Source organism: Enhydra lutris, unplaced genomic scaffold (genome assembly GCF_002288905.1).
Source record: "Enhydra lutris kenyoni isolate GAN:26980312 unplaced genomic scaffold, ASM228890v2 scaffoldscaffold33, whole genome shotgun sequence".
NCBI lineage: Eukaryota > Metazoa > Chordata > Mammalia > Carnivora > Mustelidae > Enhydra > Enhydra lutris.
In genome coordinates, this window is record NW_019154117.1 from 17,262,855 (window position 1) to 17,285,379 (window position 22,525).

At 37.1% G+C, this 22,525-nt stretch overlaps 1 pseudogene; it reads left to right on the plus strand.

The window, feature by feature from the left end:
• The window catches only part of LOC111153529, a 29,426-nt pseudogene extending 18,875 nt beyond the window's left edge, over window positions 1-10,551 (plus strand).
• Window positions 10,552-22,525: the final 11,974 nt, after the last annotated feature.

Below are 22,525 nucleotides of genomic sequence, written 5' to 3' on the forward strand. Positions count from 1 at the left end.
TTAAGATTATTAACTGCAAATTTGAAATGTTAAAAAAAATTAATCCTTTTTGGTCTTCCAAGTCATTGTTTCAAATTCCCTAGGAATTCCCTAGGAAATTACTTCAACTGTGCACTTTTTCCTGTCCTATGTTGACCCAACCTTAGTTATCAACAGATTTTGATTTGTTTATTATTTGATTGGGTCTCATCCAACCCTTCTCCCTGGCAGTCAAGGGAATCCTCTATCCTGAATGGAAACATTTAGATTTGCTACTTTTAAACTCAAGGATTAGCTTTGCACTTGGGGAATCTTTGGGTAGCATCAAACCTACCCTACAGAATTCTGCAATTTCATTTCATTTATGAATTTAAAGGGCTTACAGCTGTCTTCACAGTTAAATGAGGATTTACGGAGATGTTGCCTTCCCTGGTGGCAGAGATAATTCCCCAACCAGCAGGACTTCTGCACTCCCTGAAGTAGATGGTTTGACCAAGGAGGGTGAAATTAGCATGCACACACAAAACATACCATCTGAGGCTTTCCGAAAATGCAGATCCAGGGGGAAATTTTAGTGCATCAGTTACTCTATTTTTTTTTTTTTTTTTTTTTGCTGGTGGTTTTTTGCTAGATCTTAGTTGGAAAGATTTGTGTGCTTTTTATGTGCACAGCTGTGGAGTCTCTGGGGAGATTTCTTGCTCTTTTTCATTTTTGCATATCAGCCAAAAACCAAGATCTAAGCACCAAATGTAGTATCATAAGCCCCGTAGGTGATTCTCCAAAGGATGCTAGACAAAGAACTGATTAAAATCCAAGGTGGGCATTGTAGTGGCAAGGCTACAATGTGTATTATGATGAGAAGAGAAACAGCTGAACAGGTGGGAGCCAGGCCTTTGTTTTGTGGTTGTGTTTGTTGTTACTGCCATTTGTTTGCTTAGTTCTCACTCTGGCTCTAACCATTCTATATAGACTGGGCCAAATTAATGGAACTTTTGTTTGCTACTGGTGAGATAAATATCTGTTGCCCAAACAAATCAATGAACAAACCTGAGATTGATCTTTGCTATGTGACCCTGGCTGAGCGATTTGATCTCTATGCCTATATTTCTTTGTCTTGTGAATTAATCTAAATAAACTCTAGGATTTATTCTGGTTCCAAATATTAATGGTTAATATTTACAGAGAACTTACTGTGGGTTGGACAATATTTTAAATACTTTCATATACCAACCTCTTTAATCTTCACAAAATCTTAACAAATAAGTAGTAGTATTACCCTCATTGAACAAATAAGGAATCTGAGACAGAGATGTTAAATAACTTGTCCAATGCCAAATAGCTTGTAGGTGGCAAAATCAAAATTAAACTAGAAAGATCGACTCCAGACTTTGTAATCTAATGAAAATTCTATACCACCTCTCTAAAATGCTATGGACAAAAAGTGAGGATGTGAATTTTAATGTACTACCTCAAACTAGATCTCTCTAAACTGTAAACATTTTATTTTTATTAGCAATGAATGTATTAACCTTAATCTCTGAATCCCACCCCAGCCTGAATGCTCACTGCCTTCCAAAGACCAATCCTATCTCTTGACCCTTAATACCATCTCTTGGCTTACATCATCTTTGGAGCTTATCCTGGGTCTCTGCCTGTGGTGGAGAGAAAACAGCGGAGAAGCCATGGTCAATCATTTGAAAACAAACAGGATCAGAGAGTTGAGTGTTGTGCTTTGGAGGATGCATGGAAATGTCAAATGAAAGCCCAGTAGGAAACCGATCACACATTTGCATTAAAGTAATTAGGAGAGTTTATTTATAAATGGACTAGGTATTTATAGGGAGCTTAATGGTACCACAAGGAATAAATAATACACCAACCTGGGGATTGTAGCAACAGAACTGTTACCACCTTCCTTGACCTGAAGGGAAGGAAGTGGTTACCAGAACCCTGAAGGGGAGCTTTTTGTGGAACAGCCTCTTTTGGGGGAGTAATGTCCTTGGATCCAGGGACACAGCCAGCCTGAGAAACTAATACCGGACCTTGCTTTTTCCTCTCTAGTCTCCTGGGAAAGATACCCACTGGCCAAACCCAACAGGAAACCAGTAGGCCAGTGAATCAGTTTGTGTAATCCACAGAGGAGCCTCCTGGGGAAGGAATGGGGTAGATAAGAATGAAGAGTATATGGTGAAAAGCAAATGAAAGATACTTGGCAGACCTACCACAAGCTGATATTTACTAAGAGAGCTGCTGAGGGTCCAAAAAGGTTATTTACCCAGAAATAAATTTTGAAGACCAACTGGTACCTCAAAATTACCTGTCTGAACCCCAAGAGCCCTTAATCTTATCAAATGGTTTGATTTTGCCACCTTTTATCTGTATCTATTTTATAAGTAATTTTGAAGAAATTTCTTTCCTTATGCTCTAGTCTAAGACTTAGAAGTCAAAATGTTGTAGTTTTTCCTACGAACATTGTTTAAATTTTTCAGTTAAGTAAACAATGCAACTTCATCTCAAACCAATCCCTCCAACAGACCCTGCACCAAGTGTCAGGATATAGTAACTACTAATTTTATCATTAAAGTATTGACAACTTTCAAAGACAGAGAAAAGATATTTTACCTTCTTGTGCACCCATCAATAAAGCACCTAGCAGTTTATATCTTCTCCATGCAAAGCGCCTTTCCATTCTTTTATTAATGGAAATATATATATATATATATATATATATATATATATATAAAACCTATAAATAGGTAATGATTCCTCTCATTACCTATTTAAAGAAGGGCAAAGCTTGTTTTGTGCTGTTCTGTATTTTTTCCCCAATTAATAAATTTTAAAGGCCAACAGATTAGACCATTCCCAAAGATCATGCAGTGGCACAACATGGCAGTGGAAGAAATCTAGAAATTTAATCAATGTTAAACAGCAGTAATACCTCAGGGCAGCAACCTCTAACTCTGAGGTCAGGAATATGGCTAACAGAATAGTTTCTAGTGATTCAGAAAACAAGTAGAATTATGCATTATCAGTGAGCTCTTTAGTTAAAGAGCTTGTGTTAGTCCAAATAGGCCAACGTATGCTGCAGTAACAAATAGATCTAATGTTGGAGTGGTTAACACATAGAATCTTTTTAGTTTGGCTCACAAAATCTGCTGTGGTCCAGTATCTTTGCAGGCCAGTCCCCTTCCAAGTGGTGATTCAGGGATCTAGGCAGCTTTCATTTTGTAGCTATGTCATCAGGAACACCCCCCGCCCCGCCCCCAGCTTGCTACACAGGAGAAGAAACTGGAGGGTTTCCTTTACATGCTTTAGCCCAGAAGTGACACATCACTTCAACTTAACAGCCTTTGGTTGGAGCTAGTTACTGGACCCTGCCTATCTGTCAGAGCTGGGAAATGTGTCAGAGCACATGGATAAATGTCATATAGATAAATGTCTCTACTACAGTCCCATCTCTAGACAATTATGCCTGCAGAACAGGACCTGGTAGCGTGGGTGTGAGGGGAACCCTTAGGTATAATTTTTTAAAAAATCCTTTCTAATAAAGGAGTGGTGTCCTCTCTACTCTCCCTTGGATCTAAGCTTCTTTACAAAAGAAGGTTAGGGCATCTGGGTAGCTCAGTCGTTAAATGTTTGCCTTTGGCTCAGGTCATGATCCCAGGGTCCTGGGATCAAGCCCTGCATCCGGCTCTCTACTCAGGGGGAAGCCTTCTTCTCCCTCTCCCCCTGCTTGTGTTCCCTCTCTCACTGTGTCCCTCTCTGTCAAATAAATAAATAAAATCTTTTTTTTAAAAAAGGTTAAAAATGGATACATTGATTAATATAGGATTACCATTGAATATCTTTCTAAATACTCTTGCTAAAGCAAATATAATTGCAGCAGAATAGGGGTTAGAATCAGATGTTGTATCATCAGCTCTACATTGGAGATGTTACTAATTTTCTCTAGCATCAGTTTTTTTTATCTGTAGAATGAAGATAAAAATGCCTCCCCTTCAGGGTTGTTAGGAGAGTAGGTTATTTTGTCCTAGTCATAAGAGCCAGGGAAGGAGTTCTGAGAAGAGACAAATGATTAGAGACATGAAAGCAGAGGAAGAGTTTACAGATGAAGGGGGCTAGGAAAAATGGTCACAGAGGACATCACCTCTCTGTTGGGAGGACAACTTCAAATAGGAGGATTGAAAGAAAGTCACTGGGGTGGAACAGGCAGAGGGGAGCTGAACATAGACCTTGTAAGTATGTTCAGAATTTTGGTCTCTTAGGATAGCTAAGAGCAAAGGGTAGACTTTGATGGAGACGTCTTTGGTTTGACATAAAGGGAATGACATGGTCTGTTGTATCTTGAAAGATCACTCAGGTTGCCTTGAGGAGAATCCACTGGAAGCAAGAAGTAACATCAAGGAGACTCATCAAGGGACCATGAAAGTAAATCAATGGAGAGATGATGACAGTTTTGATTAAGGAGGTGTAGAAAAAAAAAATAAGATAGAGGAAGGTATTTAAAAGCTAAACTCAACAGGACTTGAATGGCAGATGGGATCTCATGTATTAGGGAGAGGGAAGTGTGGAGAATAGTTGCTACGTTAGTGGCTTGCCCATCGGGATGAATGGTAGGTACAACATTCCCTGAAATTAACTCTGGAAGGAGACTGGGCATGGGATATGGGATGAAGATTAAGAGTTGAATTTTAGATGTGTTGAATTTTAGTTCCTTTGAGGAATTCAGGTGGAGAGGACAAGAAGAAAACTCTGTGATGTGTAAAATGCCTAGTGTTTTTGGCACTTAGTGTAAAAAAACAAAAACATATCAGTGACTGTTGTTGTTGCTATTATTATTATTATTACTACTCTTATGGCCTTCCACAACCTGCACCCAATTAACCCATCCAGACCATGGGTATTTGCTTTCAGATAAAATTTGTCATCTTATTTCCATCTAGTCTATTTCCAACCTGCCCGTTTTTTATGGCCCAGTTCAGATGTCACTTCCTCCATGCTCTAAGCTGTTCTGTCTGAGGCTCTTTTTTTTCTCGACCCTCTCTTTGGGCAGTCTTACTACTCACATGGATGCAAATTACCACCTGTGCTGATGGTCCCCAGCGCATAAGTATCTCAACTCCCATTTCCCTCTTGAGATTCAGACTCACATATTCAACCATCTCCTGAATATCACTAATTGGTTGTCCCACAGGCACCTCAAGTTTATTAAGATTATCACATACTCGTCACTTTCCCTCAAACTGCTCTTTCTTCTGTGTTCTGTATCTTAATGGATGGCATGTAATTTTTAATACAAATCTGAACATCACATTTTAGTGTCTAACTTCCTTAAGGCACAGATAGTATCTGCTTGTTCACCACAGTGTATCCAGCACCTAGGGTGATGCTTGGTACAGAGTAGGGACTCATTACATACTGAAGAAATGAATTAAATACTCCTTACTCTTTTATTCCTCATATTCAATAAATTACCATATCCCATCAATTCTTCCTTCCAAATACTCTTTTAGTCCTTCCTATGATCATGGATACTAACCTAGTTCAGGCCACTGTAATTGCATTAATAATCTCTTAGTTAATCCCTTTGCCTCCAGTCTTGTCTCCTACAGCAAAAATGGCTAATTATATCCAGTACCCACACCCCCTTCTTCCTTTTGGTGATAGAATCGAGCACCATGTCTCCCCGCTAGAGACCACATTTCCCAAATTTCCCAACCTCCCTGGTGTCTTCCTATGACCAAGTTACAAGGTCACCTGGCCAAGGATGTTCTGGTCAATAAGCTGAGAACGGAAGTGACATGTGTGCCTTCTGAAGCACATTCTTGAAACAGAGATGTTTGTCTTCCTCTTCTTTCACCTTTCCGCAGTCTGGATTGTGATGAGATAGTACGAGTCAGTTTCAGCCTTACAAGTAAAAACCTTAGGGGATGAAGGAACCACAGGATAAAAGGAATCCTATCCTCCTGGACTTTTTCACCTCAAATTTTTATGAGAGAGAAAAATCTGTCTTATGGAAACCAACAGGCTTCTATTAAAATAACCAAACAAATGCCCTAACTACTAAGCCCTTTTTCCTCCCAGCCAGAATCTTTCTCTTGAAATGCAGCCAAAACAATGTTATTACCTTGCAAATCTGATCAGAACTTCCACCTTGTCTTATTTATTTTTTATTTTTTTGAAAGTAATCTTCATGCCTCACATGGGGCTCGAACTCATGACCCCAGATCAAGAGTGGCATGCTCTACCGACCAAGCCAGCCAGGTGTCCCTCCCCTGTCTTATTTATTTTTGTAGACTTCATAGGGCTTAGAACATGATCTTGTCTATACCAACACTCAATAATATTGATCGTCGATTGACACATTATGAAGCTCATTTTCTAGCAGAACCTAAGTTAAGAAATTTAACTGTTACTTGTATGTGAAATCATGCATAATCACTGCATGAGACAGCAGCTTGAGGCTTCCTCAATTTCTGCAATCACCCTGGCTGGGCTTCCCCGCCATCCACCAGCTCCATTATTTGATGACCAAACAAAGGGTCAGCAATCTTTCTGATGATGAGAATTATCCATAGATGGCAGAATTCCCCCAAGTGCCACTGACCACTGTGTTGGCAAGAAAGGAATAGAATAAGAAATCAGCAGAGGCAGAGAAAACAGCACAGAACTCTGTTGGGTGAGAGGTGGTAGAAAGTCATTAGATATTGATTCATACTCCGTCATGAAGGCTGTACTTGTGACCCATACAGATTAAGCCATTAAAATATCTCAAGGTGTTGCATTTCTACTGGGAAGATGATCATTACAAATTTAGATTTCTATTCAGCTAATGTTCCTCGAGGCTCTACTCTGTGCCAAGAGTTGTCTATGAAAAAATGTCCTAAATAGGTCAATGTTTCAAGCTCTACTCCCCATCCAGAGAGGGAGATGACCTGAGTGTTAGCAGGATCTCCCAGAAGAGGAACGTATTTGAAGTACCTTCCCGCATGCATCCTCCCAAGTTCTAATCCACTCAATTCCTGGAGTTGTGCTAAAATGAGGTAGTGTCAGAGACTTCATCAAGTTCAAAGCTACCTCCTCCCCCAAATGTATGTTTTTAAAAGATTTGTTATTTTTTCTATTAGTATAAAGTATTTTGTCAGAGAACTATGAGTTGTCAGTGAGAGTCTTTCATAAAGTGCCATTTATAATGCAGTTGTTTTTCACAAAGCACTCTATTACACTTGTCATTTGGAAATGAGAGCCACATTTTTGTGTGACACACAAAACAAATTAAACCAGACAAAAAAGGCACCTGGGCAACTGAAACCTTCAGTTGGGTTCCTACAATTCCTCATTAGTTTATATTTACTTTCTCTTCTTGTTCTTTTTAAAAAAATTTATTATTCAAATTTTACAGCTCAAAGAAATGAGCTAAGCTAGATGTTAAAAGGCAATGAAGATCATTTGGAACCGAACGTGACCTTGTTCTTAGTGAAGTTTTTAAGTGATGCAAGTTTTTGTTGTTTTCCCCATGGATTGTAGTTCACAGGGAAGGCAGAGAACAACTTTTAAAGCAAAGTAAATAATGCAAATTCCCAACTGCCATAAAAAAATACTGGAGCTTGCTTTCTAAAAACTTATCTCAATTTTAAACTCACTAAAGTTTTGAAAATTCCTGTTGTTGACCAGAGCAGAAGAAACACCTGAAGCCTTGAGGCAGAGTAGCTCTTAGAAGAAAAAAACACATTAATATTTCATGTGGAAGGAATTTTTCAAGGTGCATATCAGTTCTCCAAACCAGTAAGATGGCTCACTTTCACCGCCAGTTTGTGTCTTTTGAGTTCCATTTGGTATAATTAACTCTAGTCTTATTTTTACTATGTTTTATCTCACAAAAGTACTTATCATTATATAGCAATAATAATAATAATAATAATTAAAGTATACATAGTATTTTTCCTCTGGACATTATACAATAAGCATATTTTGACTACGGCTACATGCTCTTCTTCATGACCATTATAGTGGGCAGAATAATGGTTCCTCTCAATGTTTGTGTCCTAATTCCTGTACTTGTAACTGTTACCTTATGTGGCAGAAGCAAACTTGCAGATGTGATAAAGTTAAGAACTTTGAGATAGGGAGATTATTTTGGGTTATCTAACCAGCTGGATCCTTAAAAGTGAAGAACCATTCCCAGCTGTGATCAGAAGATGTGACTATAGAAGACTGGTCAGAGAGATACGACATTGCTGGATTTGAAGAAGGAGAAAGGGGGTCATGAGCCAAGGAATATGGGTAGCCTCTAGAAGCTGGCAAAGTCAAAGAAACAGATTCTTCCCTAATAATGTTCAAACTTGGGGACATTTGCGTTGTTGGTGTTGCATTATTTGTGCTATGCTCTGGTGCTGTACTCACATAATATTCCTAGGGAGCTAGGAATATTGAACTGAACAAGGCATAACTCAAGATGGGAAAATAGAATAAATAAATAAATCATTTTAAATAGATCAAGTCAGGGGGCACCTTGGTAGCTAAGGTCATGCTCCCAGGGTCCTGGGATGGGGTCCTGCATCGGGCACCCTGTCAGTGGGGAGTCTGTTTCTCTCTTTCCCTCTGTCTGCTGCTCCTTCTCCTTGTGTTCATGCTTTCTTTCCCTCTCTCTGTCAAAGAAATAAATAAAATATTTTTTTAAAAGTAAATCAAGATGGAAAAATAGAATAAATGAAATAGTTTATTTTACAGTTATTTTAGCTTATGTGTAATTTTGAGAGAAGTTTCTGGAGCCTAATTTGGAAATACCTTTTCTGTTTGTCCTGATGGATGGGAAAAAGTTGTGATAAATATTGAGAAGGTGGGGCACCTGGGTGGCTCAGTCAGTTAAGCGTTTGCCTTTGGCTCAGATCATGATCCCAGGATTCTGGGACTGAGCCTTGCATCAGGCTCCCTGCTCAGCAGAGAGCTTGCTTCTGCCTGTCCCTTTCCCTCTCTCTGGGCCACTCTGCCTACTTGTGTTCTCTCTCTGTCAAATAAATAAAAAAAAAAATCTTTAAAAACTATATTGAGAAGGTGACCTGAGGAAAGTGAGGGGCAGGATTTCACTGAAGCAGAGTAGTCACTTTCTTCAAGGTAGACAGTTACATACTAGTTGATCAGACACTTGACTATTAGCTCCCAATAAGTCTTAGTTGTTAGTAATTAATTGTCACCCAAGGGAATGTTATGTAGCCATGAAAATTATCATGTATATTCATTTTAAAATAGATTTTAATGATATGTTGGTAGAAAAAGTCGGTAATAGAATAGTATAAGAATATTAGTCAACTGTTACTTGGAAAATTTTTGGAAAATATATAACAAAATATTTACAATGGCAATCTCTGGTTGGTAAGCTTTCAAGAGAGGTATTTTTTGTTTAGTTATCAATGTAACTTTTCTTTCTTTTTTTTTTTTTTTACAATGACCGTGAGCTACCAGTACTATATAATAATAAATGTTTCTAAATGTGTAACAACACTAATTTGAACTTTCCAGAGTCAGATTTTCATTAGTAGTTGTATAGACATGCTGGTGATATAACAATTCCCCTTGGACCCTCAGAGCTGTTTATCTGCATGACAGACAAAAGTAGAAAACTAAACTGGGTTGAAAAATACCAGCCATGTTTTTCACCAGGGCATTCTGAGAACCATTCAAAAATTTGTCAATGAAGTTTGGTTGCCCATCTGCTTCTTCTCAATAACCCTCCAGGGATAGGAAAGACAGCCACAATCCTAGCTCATGCTAAGCAATTATACAAATATTAAAAAAAAAAAAAAATCAGCAACTTGCTCTTAGAGTAATAGATACCATTCAAGGACCAATCCTGGACTTTACCAACACAGGACAACACTTAAGAAAGGCTTAAAATTAGAGGCTAACTAATGCCATAACTCAAGATGCTCAGAATGCTTGAAGTAGGGTAATTGATAAATTTATGAAGAATCTGTATTTTACGTCCTCTGTAAGTATCTGTTGAAGATTATCCTTGCATTACAGTCCTGGTATATAATGTTCCAAGTTAGTCCTCTGATTCCAGAACTCACTGTTGTCTATGTAAGACATGTCCTAAGAGAAGAGAAAGTTGCAAAAAGTGAAGATGGACTGAAAGCACTTGTAATTCTTTCCAGTGGAGCTATGTGAAGGGCTCTTCATGTCTTAGAGGGCACCAATACGGTTTTGGGGAGGGGGATAGGGCAGAATGTATACATGTGTATGGAACACCACCTCAAGTGTGATTTTGCCAACATTCAGGACTGGATTTTGAATCAAGACCTTATTACAGCTCCTAGAAATATTACGGAGTTGTAAAGTCTCAAGAGGTTTGCATTACATAATATCCTCATTTGACTTAGAATGGACTTTACATCATCAGTTCAAGTACATTTGTTGACCAAAATGGCAGACATCGAATACAAACTTTTTGTTGATACCAAAAGGAAACAGATTCAGCTAAATCCTCTGACTGCTGTGTTTAAATCACCAAAAAGACTCTTGTTGCAGAGGCTGAGACTTCTAGCTATAATTCAAAGAAATCAGCAGTAGCAGTTTGAGAACAAAATACATACTTAATGTGATTGAACTATAGTCATCCATAATTATTGGGAAACAGACTTTCAGGCTTAAGTTGGCAGAATTTTTAAAAGTACTGCATTTGGGGACGCCTGGGTGGCTCAGTGGGTTAAGGCCTCTGCCTTTGGCTCGGGTCGTGATCCCAGGGTCCTGGGATCGAGCCCCGCATCGGGCTCTCTGCTTGGCAGGGAGCCTGCTTCCTCCTCTCTCTCTCTGCCTGCCTCTCTGCCTACTTGTCATCTCTGTCTGTCAAATAAATAGATAAAAATCTTAAAAAAAAAAAAAAGTACTTTCTTAATGTCGGACACTTGAAAGAAGCCAGACTCTAAATCTGTAACTGCTAAAAAGAAAGGACATTTTGTACAAAATTAACAGCTTATTTTATAGTAATTTTATTATATTGATGTTATCACTGTTCATAATTTTTTAGAAAGCAACTTTCTTATTATTTTATCTTATATGACCCTTCTTTATCTAGCAAGACAGTTACAAAGAGATGGTCCTACTCAATTTGAATTTATAATCAGGCTTTCACACTCTAAGGATCACAGAATTACCATTCTGGGTAATCCTAAACTTTCTTTAAAAAGTTGGTTTTTACCTAAGTGTTAAATCCTTATATGATTCACAAGGAGAAGGCTTCTTTCATCATCAATGATTTCCATAGATTTCATCACCTACCAAAGACATCTTCAGAAGTTCAAAAGCTAATGGCCAAGTGGAGAGGTCTCAGATTTTAATATAACCCTTACATTAAATTTTTTTACTAAGTGATTTCCACCTCAGACAAAACTTCACCAGGCTCTGAAATATATGGGTGTCAATGGCCACTTAATCATTTTTAAAAATTTGTTAAGGAAATTTAGAAGCTCAAGTGATGTCTTTTAGTGCTTGGTATATCATCAGTGAAATGACATCTCAACTGACAGGAACCCCAAAACATGTGACATGGTGTCTCAGGCAAGAAATGAAAAAACGTATTTAAGGAAAGCTTTTGTTTTCCAATGACCATCGGCTAATTGAATAATGGTTGTACATTTCAGCACCTGCTGGGCAGAAGCGCTACCGCTGAGAGAGCTTAACAGCTTGCTTTGTAGATACCAAGTCAGTGAAACACAGCAGCACTGATCTAGAGTGACAAAGGACAGTTGGGGTTCTTAGCTCCCTCCAGCTCCTGATCCCAGATTTCCCGGGATCTGGAGATGGACAGCTGGTGCCAGATGTGTGCTAAAAGAATTCTCAGGAACCTCATGGAAACAGTTAAATTCACATAAACCTGATTTAAGTTACTGAATGGCCATAAATTTACTTTTTGCTTATGGATGTTCTGCAGCCCCCGTAGGGGACGACCTTTCAACTTGTTCCTAAATTTTCACTTCCCTTCTGTGACTTACCATCAGCAGCAGCAGCAGTAACACTTTCGATCTTACTCTTTGCTACATACTGTGCTACGAATGCTACAGACATTATTTATCATGTTTTAATTCTCATATGATGCTGAGATGCGTGTTCTCCTTAGCTTCATTTACGAGTGCAGAAAATGGTTTAGAGAGTTCCTTTTCACAAAAGGGCTAAGTGGCACAGTCCAGTGTGGAACCTAGGCAGTCTAACTCACATCCCACTATCTTAACCACAATTCTACCAACCACTCCCCTCGAAAAGGAAAAAGTACTAGTCACTATTGAACATTTCGTAGATTATAATTATGCCTGTTGTTCAATTCATCCCTGCCAACTAAGTAACCATATCATCTCTAAGAGCTTCTCTGTGTTTTATAAAATGTCTCATTCTTGCTCTAGGCATAAACACTGGGGAGTAGGGGGTGGGTGCAGAGAGAAGGGGGCCTTCTCACCACTGGGGAGCTGATTAATTTACAATTAGCAGAGGCTAAAAGGTTCCTTTCTGAAACTTTTGCTTGAGGGCCTAGAATTAAAACTTAGTCACTGAATCCTGTCTCTTTTTTGGGGAAGAAGATCCACCACTATCTCAAGTTCCCTCTCCACAGCTCACTCGAGACAGTCCCCTGATGTGGACTTTCAGTGTGGAGACTCTGCAGGTGATCCGTAGATAGTCTTTTGTGCTTATTCTCAAGACCCCATGTTTTACTTTTTCAACTGTATATTATAAAAAAATTTTAGATATACATAGAAGATGAAAGTATTTTAAAAAATAGTACAATGGACTGCCATCGACCCATCACCTAGGCTCAACACCCATATACCTGCTACTTAGTTGTTAATGTATTTTGGCATATTTTAACATATTTATTTATAAGGACCCTTAGCTATTTAATACTGTAATGTACATCTTCTAAGAATAAGAACATCCTCTTATATAATCATGTACCCTTAACTTATCTAAGAAAATTAACATTATTGCTCTAATATCATATAATACCCAGTCCAAATTCAAATCCCCCCATTTGTTCCAAACTTGTTTCTTACAGCTGATTTTTTAAACTTAGTATTCAGATAATATATATGCATTGCATTTGCTTGTTGTATCACTTTGGTATTTTTTATTCTAAAAGAATCTTTCCCTCTTTCTCCTTTTTTGTGTGCCATACCAACATTGTAAAGAAACTAAGAAGTTTTTGTATGATGTTCCACATTCTGTATGTGTTTGCTTACTCTTGGAGTTATTACCTTTTCCCACCAACCCTTATAATCCCTATAAACTGGGAAGCTTAAGGGTTTGACTAGATTTTGGCAGAAGTATTGTATAGGTGATGCCTTTATGCTTGGGGTACACAATGTCAGGTCATTCTTTCTAACATAAGATCTTGCCTTTGTAAAGGTATTTCTTGGGGCACCTGGGTGGCTATTTTAGTTAAGTGTCCAACTCTTGATTTCAGCTCAGGTCATGATCTCAGGGTCGTGAGACCAAGACCTGCATTGGACTCTGTGCTGCGTGTGGAGTCTGCTTAGGAGTCTCTTCCTCTGTGCCTCCCTGTAGATCATGCTCCCATACACTCTCTCTCTCTCTAAAAGAGAAAAAAAGTTACTTGTTTCTTTTCGAAATCAGCAAGAAATCTTTGGGACTATACTTTGGCATCATGAAAATACACTGTTCTGCTACATCTTTTCATTTATGGTTTTATATTCCATTGATGATCCATTATAATCCATTGATGATTTACCATTCTGTCTTTATTGACTGGCTTTCATTCTTGTATAAAGAGGTTGAAATAATCATTTTTTCCCATGTGGTTATGACACCAACTTAATAGGTTCATGTGCTTTTAATTTGGGAGTTTGATTTCAATTTTAGAGTTTTTCTTTTTAATTTATTGTATCTGTTTATATAAAAAAAACTTACAAAGTTCAAAGTTTAAAGTACGTGAAAAGATATATACTCAAAGGAATTGAAAGCAAGAACTTGAACAGATATTTGCACACCCATGTTCATGGTAGCCTTAATCATAGTAGCCAAAAGGTGGAAAGAACCAAGTGCCCATCGAAGGATAAATAGAGAAATAAAATGGGGTATATTCCCACAATAGATTATTATTCAGTCTTAAAGAGGAAGGAAATTCTGATATATGCTACACGAATGAACCTTGAGCACGGGATGATAAGTGAAATAAGCCAGTCACAAAAAGATAAATACTGTATGAGTCCACTTATATGAGGTGTATTAAAGTAAAAAATTCATAGAAAGAGAAAGTAGAATAATGGTTATGAGGGGTTGAGAAAGGGGAGAATGAGAAGTTGTTTAACAGATACAGTTTTAGTTTTTCAAGATGAAAAGAATTTTGAATATTGAATGCATAACAGTGTGAATGTAGTTAACACTACTGAACTGTACATTTAAAAATGGTTAAGGTGGTAAATTTTATGTTAAGTGTATTTTGCCAAAATTAAAATGTTTTAAATTAAAAATAAAACATTAAAGTTAAAAATAAAAGATTGAAATTAAAAACAAAAATTAAATTTAAATTAAAAATACAGACTCAGGATGACTTTACTAGTGAGTGCTACCAAACATTTAAAGAATTAAGGCCCATGGGGGAGGAGCAAAATGGCAGAAGAGTAAATTTCACCTGGTCCCAGGGATCAGCTAGATAGCTATCAAACCATTCTGAACACCTACAAACTCAACAGAAGATTGAAGAACGGAGTGGCGCAGGAGCACACTGCAGGAACCTGCTGGGTTTGGAGACAGACCAAATAGGGCCTGTGCCAGAGATAGAAATACTCCATCACAGACCAGGTGAGCATGGAGTATGGTCTGAGGCCAAGGAGCGGGAGTGACTGACTGCTTTTCTCTGAGGGCCCACAGAGGAGTGGAGCTCCTAGTTCTCGGCTTCTTTGAAGTCAGAGATTGGGGGTCACCATTCTGATTCTCGTCTTCCAAAGCTGTACGGAAAGCATTCAGGGAACAAAAGCTCCAGAGAGCAAAATCCAGCAGATTCCTTAGCCTGGCCTCTGGCAAGGGCAGTGCAATTCCACCTCAGGCAAAGGCATTTGAGAATCACTACAACATGCCTCTCCCCCAGAAGTTCAGTAAGAACATCCAGCCAAGACCAAGTTCACCTATCAATGAGAACTGAAGAGCTCCAGTGCTAGAGGAATGCAGCACATAGAATTCATGACTTTTTTCCTGTGATTCTTTAGTCTTCAAAGTTAATTTTTAAAATTTTCTTTATTTTTTCTTTTTCTATTTTTTTGAATTTTTCTTCTTTCCTATTTGAACCAACATCTTATCTTATCAATCCCTTTTTAAAAATATTTTTTGCTTTTCATTTTTACTTTGGGTATATATTCGTTTGTTATAATAAACTTTATATATATATATATATATATATATAGGCTCTTCTTACTTTAAAATTTTTGGATACAGTTTCTTCTAACAGACCAAAATATACCCTAAATATGGTGTATGATTTGTTCTAGTCTCCCACCTTATCACATTCTCCCCTTTTTTAAAAATTTTTTTCTTTCTTTTTTCGACCAACTTCTTATCAATTCCTTTTTAAAAATCTTTTAAAATTTTCATCTTCACATTCATATTTCATCCCTTCATCATATTTGCCCTTATTTTTTTATATATATGAGTTTTCTTTCTTTAAAATTTTGGGAGCCAATTTCTTCTTAGAGACTAAAATACACCCAAAATCTAGTGTGTGGTTCTGTTCTATTCACCAGCCTGATCATATTTTTTTTTCTTTTTTCTTTTTTTTCCTTTCTTTCCCCCTGGTTTTGGATCTCTTCTGATTTATTTAGTGTATATTTTTCTGGGGTCATTGTTACACTTTTAGCATTTTGGTCTACATTCATGTATTCTTCTCATGAAAAAACTTAAAAATTGGGAAAACTCACCTAAAAAAAAAAGAAAAAGAAAAAAAAAAAAGGAACAAGAGGCAGTACTGAGTGCCAGGTACCTAATCAATATGGACATTAGTAAGATGTTAGAACTAGAGTTTAGAATGACGATTTTAAAGATACTAGCTGGGCTTGAAAAAAACATAGAAGATACTAGAGAATCCCTTTCTGGAGAAATAAAAGAACTAAAATCTAACCAAGTCAAAATAAAAAAAAGTTTATTAATGGGTTCAGTCAAAGATGGAGGCTCTTACTGCTAGGATAAATGAGGCAGAAGAGAGAATTAGTGATATAGAAGACCAAATGATGAAGAATAAAGAAGCTGAGAAAAAGATAAATAACTACTAGATCACGAGGGGAGAATCTGAGAGATAAGTGATACTAGAAGATGAAACAATATTAGAATAATTGGGATCCAAGAAGAAGAGGAAAGAGAGAGAGGGGCAGAATGTATATTGGAGGAAATTATAGTGGAGAAGTTCCCTAATTTGGGGAAGGAAACAGGCATCAAAATCCAGGAGGCACAGAGAAGACCCCTCAAAATCAAAAATAGGTCAACACCCCATCATCTAAGAGTAAAATTACAAGTTTCAGAGACAAAGAGAAAATCCTGAAAGCAGCTCGGGACAAGAGGTCTATAACCTACAATGATAGAAAAATTAGATTGCCAGAAGACCTATCCACAGAGACCTGGCAGGCCGGAAAGGACTGGCATGATATATTCAGAACACTAAATGAGAAAAATATGCAGCCAAGAATACTATATCCAGCCAGGCTGTCATTGAAAATAGAAGGAAAGATAAAAGCCTTCCAGGACAAACAACAACTAAAAGAATTTGCAAACACCAAACCAGCCCTACAGGAAATATTGAAAGTGGTTCTCTAAGCAAAGAGAGAGCCTAAAAGAAACATAGACCAAGAAGGAACAGAGACAATATACAGTAACATTCACCTTACATGCAATACAATGGCACTAAATTCATATCTTTCAGTAGTTACCCTGAGTGTAAATGGGTTAATGCCCCAATCAAAAGACACAAGGTATCAGAATGGTTTAAAAAAAAAAACAAAAACCATCAACATGCTGTCTGTAAGAGACTCATTTTAGAACCCCCCCAACACCTCAGATTTAAAGTGAGGCAGTGGAAAACAGTTCACTATGCAAATGGACATCAAAAGAAAGCTGGGGTGGCAATCCTTATATCAGACAAATTAGATTTTAAACCAAAAACTATAATAAGAGATGAGGAAGGACACTATATCATACTTAAAGGGTCCGTCCAACAAGATATAACCAATTTTAAATATCTATACTCCTAACATGGGAGCAGCAAATTATATAAACCAGTTAATAAGAAAATCAAAGAAATACACCAACAATAATACAATAATAGTAGGGGACTTTAATACCCCCTTACTGAAATGGACAGACCATCTAAGCAAATGATCAACAAGTAAATAAAGGCTTTAAATGACACACTGGACAAGATGGACATCACAGATATATTCATTACATTCCATCCAAAAGCAACAGAATACACATTCTTCTCTAGTGCACATGGAACATTCTTCAGAATAGATCACATCCTGGATCACAAATCAGGTCTCAACCAGTACCAAAAGACTGGGATCATTCCCTGCATATTTTCAGACCACAGTGTTTTGAAACTAGAACTCAATTACAAGAGGAAAGCTGGAAAGAACTCAAATACATGGAGAGTGAAGAGCATCCCACTAAAGAATGAATGGGTCAACTGGGAAATTAAAGAAGAATTTAAAAATTTCATGGAAACAAATGGAAATGAAAATACAACTGTTCAAAATCTTTGGGACACAGCAAATGTGGTCCTAAGAGGAAAGTATATAGCAATACAAGCCTCTCTCAGGAAACAAGAAAGTTCTCAAATACATGACCTAACCCGACACCTAAAAGAGCTGGAGAATGAACAGCAAAGAAAGACTAAACCCAGCAGGAGAAGAGAAATAATAAAGATCAGAACAGAAATCAATGAAAGAGAAAGCAAAAGAAGAGTAGATCAACAAAAGTAGGAGCTGATTCTTTGAATTACTAAGATCGATAAACCCCTGGCCAGACTTATCAAAAGGAAAAGAGAAAGGACCCAAATTAATAAAATCATAAATGAAAGAGGAGAGACCACAACCAACACTAAGGAAATAAAAATAATTACATGAACATATTATGAGCAACTATATGCCAGCAAATTTGACAATCCAGAAGGAATGGATGCATTCCTTGAGATGTATAAACTACCAAAACCTAATCAGGAAAAAATAGAAAACCTGAACAGACCCATAACCAGTAAGGAGATTGAAGCAGTCATCAAGAATCTCCCAACAAACAGGAGCCGAGGGCCAGATGACCTCCTAGGGGAATTCTACCAAACATTTAAAGAAGAATTAATACCTATTCTCCTGAAACTGTTCCAAAAAATAGAAATGGAAGGAAAACTTCCAAACTCATTTTATGAGGCCAGGATTACCTTGATCCCAAAAACAGACAAAGACCCCATCAAAAAGGAGGATTACAGATCAATATCCCTGATGAACCTGTGTGCAAAAATTCTCACCAAAATACTAGTCAGTAGGATCAAACAGTACATTAAAAGGATTATTCACCACGACCAAGTGGAATTTATTCCTGGGCTGCAAGGTTGATTCAACATCCATAAATCAATCAATATGGTACAATACATTAATAAAAGAAAGAACAAGAACCATAAGATACCTCACTATGCTGAAAAAGCATCTGACAAAGTACAGCATCCTTTCTTGATCAAAATTTTTCATGGTGTAGGGATAGAAGGTACATACCTCAATATCATCAAAGCCATCTATGAAAAATCCACAGTGAATATCATTCTCAATGGGAAAAGAGCTTTTCCCCTAAGGTCAGGAACACGGCAGGGCTGTCCACTATCACCACTGCTATTCAGTATTGTTCTAGAAGTCCTAGCATCAGCAATCAGATAACATAAATAAATAAATAAGTGGCATCCAAATTGGCAAAGAAGAAGTCAAATTCTTACTCTTTGCAGATGCTATGATACTTTATGTGGAAAACCAAAAGATGCCACTCCAAAACTGCTAGAACTCATACAGGAATTCAGTAAAGTGTCAGAATATAAAATCAATGCACAGAAATCAAGTTGCATTTCTATACACCAACAGCAAGACAGAAGAAAGAGAAGTCAATCCCATTTACCACTGCACCCAAAACTGTAAGATGCCTAGGAATAAGCCTAACCAAAGAGGCAAAGACTCTGTACTCAGAAAACTATACTCATGAAAGAAATTGAGGAAGACACAAAGAAATGGAAAACATTCCATGCTCAAGGATTGGAAGAACAAATATTGTGAAAATGTCTGTGCTACCTAGAACAATCTACACATTTAATGCAATCCCTATCAAAATACCATCAACTTTTTTCAAAAAAATGGAACAAATAATCCTAAAATTTATATGGAACCATAAAAGACCCTGAATAGCCAGAGGAATGTTGAAAAAGAAAACCAAAGTTGGCAGCATCACAATTCCAGATTTCAAGCTCTATTACAAAGCTGTCATCATCAAGACAGTATGGTACTGCCACAAAAACAGACACATAGATTAATGGAACAGAATAGAGAGCCCAGAAATGGATCCCCAACTCTATGGTCAACTAATCTTTGACAAAGCAGGAAAGAATGTCCAATGGAAAAATGACCGTCTCTTCAACAAATGGTGTTGGGAAAATTGGACAGCCACATGCAGAAGAATGAAACTGGACCATTTCCTTATACCACACACAAAAATAGACTCAAAATGGATGAAGGACCTCAGTGTGAGACAGGAATCCATCAAAATCCTTGAGGAGAACACAGGCAGCAACCTCTTCGACCTCAGCTGCAGCAACTTCCTCCTAGAAACATCGCCAAAGGCAAGGGAAGCAAGGGCAAAATGAACTATTGGGACTTCATCAAGATCAAAAGCTTTTGCACAGCAAAGGAAACAGTTAACAAAACCAAAAGACAACTGAAGAATGAGAGAAGATATTTGCAAATAACATATCAGATAAAGGGCTAGTATCCAAAATCTATAAAGAACTTATCAAACCTAACACCCAAAGAACAAATAATCCAATCAAGAAATGGGCAGAGGACATAAACAGACAATTCTGCAAAGAAGACATCCAGATGGCCAACAGACACATGAAAAAGTGCTCCACATGACTTGGCATCAGGGAAATCCAAATCAAAACCACAATGAGATACCACCTCACATCAATCAGAATGGCTAAAATTAACGAATCAGGAAATGACAGATGTTGGTGAGGATGTGGAGAAAGGGGAACCCTCCTACACTGTTGGTGGGAATACAAGCTGGTGCAGCCACTCTGGAAAATAGCATGGAGGTTCCTCAAAAGGTTGAAAATAGAGCTACCCTATGACCCAGCAATCACACTACTGGGTATTTACCCCAAAGATACAAATGTAGTGATCCAGAGGGGCACATGCACCCCAATATTATAGCAGCAATGTCCACAATAGCCAAAGTATGGAAAGAGCCCAGATGTCCATCAACAGATGAGTGGATAAAGAAGATATGGTGTGTGTGTGTCTATATGTGTGTGCATATATATATATAGATATAGATATAGATATATATGAATATTATGCAGCCATCAGAAAAAATTCAATCCTGCCATTTGCAACAACGAGGATGGAACTAGAGGGTATTATGCGAAGTGAAATAAGTCAATCAGAGAAAGACAATTATCATATGTTCTCACTGATATGAGAAATTTGAGAAACAAGGCAGGATCATAGGGGAAGGGAGGGAAAAATGAAACAATACAAAACCAGAGAGGGAGAGAAACCATAAGAAAGTCTGAATCTCAGGAAACAAACCGAGAATTGCTGGAGTGGAAGGGGATGGGAAGGATGGGATGGCTGGGTAATGGGCATTGGGGAGGGTATGTGTTTTGATAAGTTCTGTGAATTATGTAAGACTGATGAATCATAGACATGTACCCCTGAAACAAATAATACATTATATGTTAATTTAAAAAAAATTTTTTAAAAAGAATTAAGAGCCAACCTTATGAAATTCTTCCCAAAAATTGAAGACGAGGGAATACTGACAAACCTGTTTTATGAGGCCATCCTTACTCTTCTATAAAATCCAGACAAGGACATTACAAGAGAAGATTACTGGCCAATAACCCTGATAAATGAACATAGATGCAAATATCCTCAACAAATACTAGCAAACCAAATTCAACAATATGTTAAAAGGATCATAAACCATGACCAAATGAGAATTTTTCTGGGCTACAAAGATTATTCAGCATTAAGGAAATCAATAAATGTGTGTCACTACATTAACAGAATGAAGGATAAAAATCATATGTTCATTTCAATAGATGAAGAAAAAAACATTTGACAAAATTCAACAGTTGTTCATAATATAAACTCTCAAGAAATTAGCTATAGAAGGAATGTACCTTGACATATAAAGGCTACCTATGATAAATCCGCAGCTAACCACATACTCAACGGTGAAAAGCTGAAAACCTTCTCTAAGATCAAGAACAAGAAAAGGATGTCCACCCTTGCCAATTCTGTTCAATATAGTAATGGAAGTTCCAGCCAGTGAACTCAGTCAAGAAACAGAAATAAATTCATCCACAGCAAAAAGGGAAAAGTAAAATTGTCTCTGTTCACAGATGACACAGTATTATATAGAAAATCTTAAAGATTCCATCAAAAAACTCTTAGAAATTATAAACAAAGAAACAGAAATGATAAAGACAATAAAGTTAGTTGCAGGGCAACGATAAAACACATAAAAACACATAAAAAACAAACAAAACAAACAAAAAAAACATTAAAAATCAGTTGAATATATATTAACAATGCACTATTTGAAAAAGTAAGAAAACAATCTCATTTGCAATAACATCAAAAAGAGTAAAATGTTCAAGAATAAATTTAACCAAAGAGGTGAAAGATTTATATATTGAAAACTATAAAACACTGATGAAAGGAATTGAAGAAGAAACAAATAAATGGAAAGTTAATCCATGTTCATGGACTAGAAGAATTAATAGTTAAAGTGTTTGTGACACCCAAAGCTATCTATAGATTCAGTGCAATCTCTAAAAATTCCAATGTTATTTTTCAAAGAAATGGAAAAAAGAATCTTATTATTGTATGGAAATTATATGGAACCCTGAATAAAAAATAACACTTAATAGCAAAAATTATCTTGACTTAGAACAAAACTGGAGGTATAACACTTGCTGATTGCAAATTACATTGCAAGTCAATAGTAACCAAAGCAGTAAGGTATTGGCATAAAAATGGAGACTAAACTAACGGAACCAAATAGAGAGCCCAGAAATAAATCTACACATACACAGTCAATTAATTTTTGACAAGGGCACCAAGAATATGAAATGGGGAAAGGATATTCTTTTCAATAAATGGTGCTAGGAAAACTGGATAAATACATAGAGAAGAATGAAATGGAGCCCTATCTTCCATCATAAACAAAGTCAGCTCAAAATGGATTAAGCACTTAAATGTAAGAACTGAAACCATAAAACTCCTAGAAGTAAACA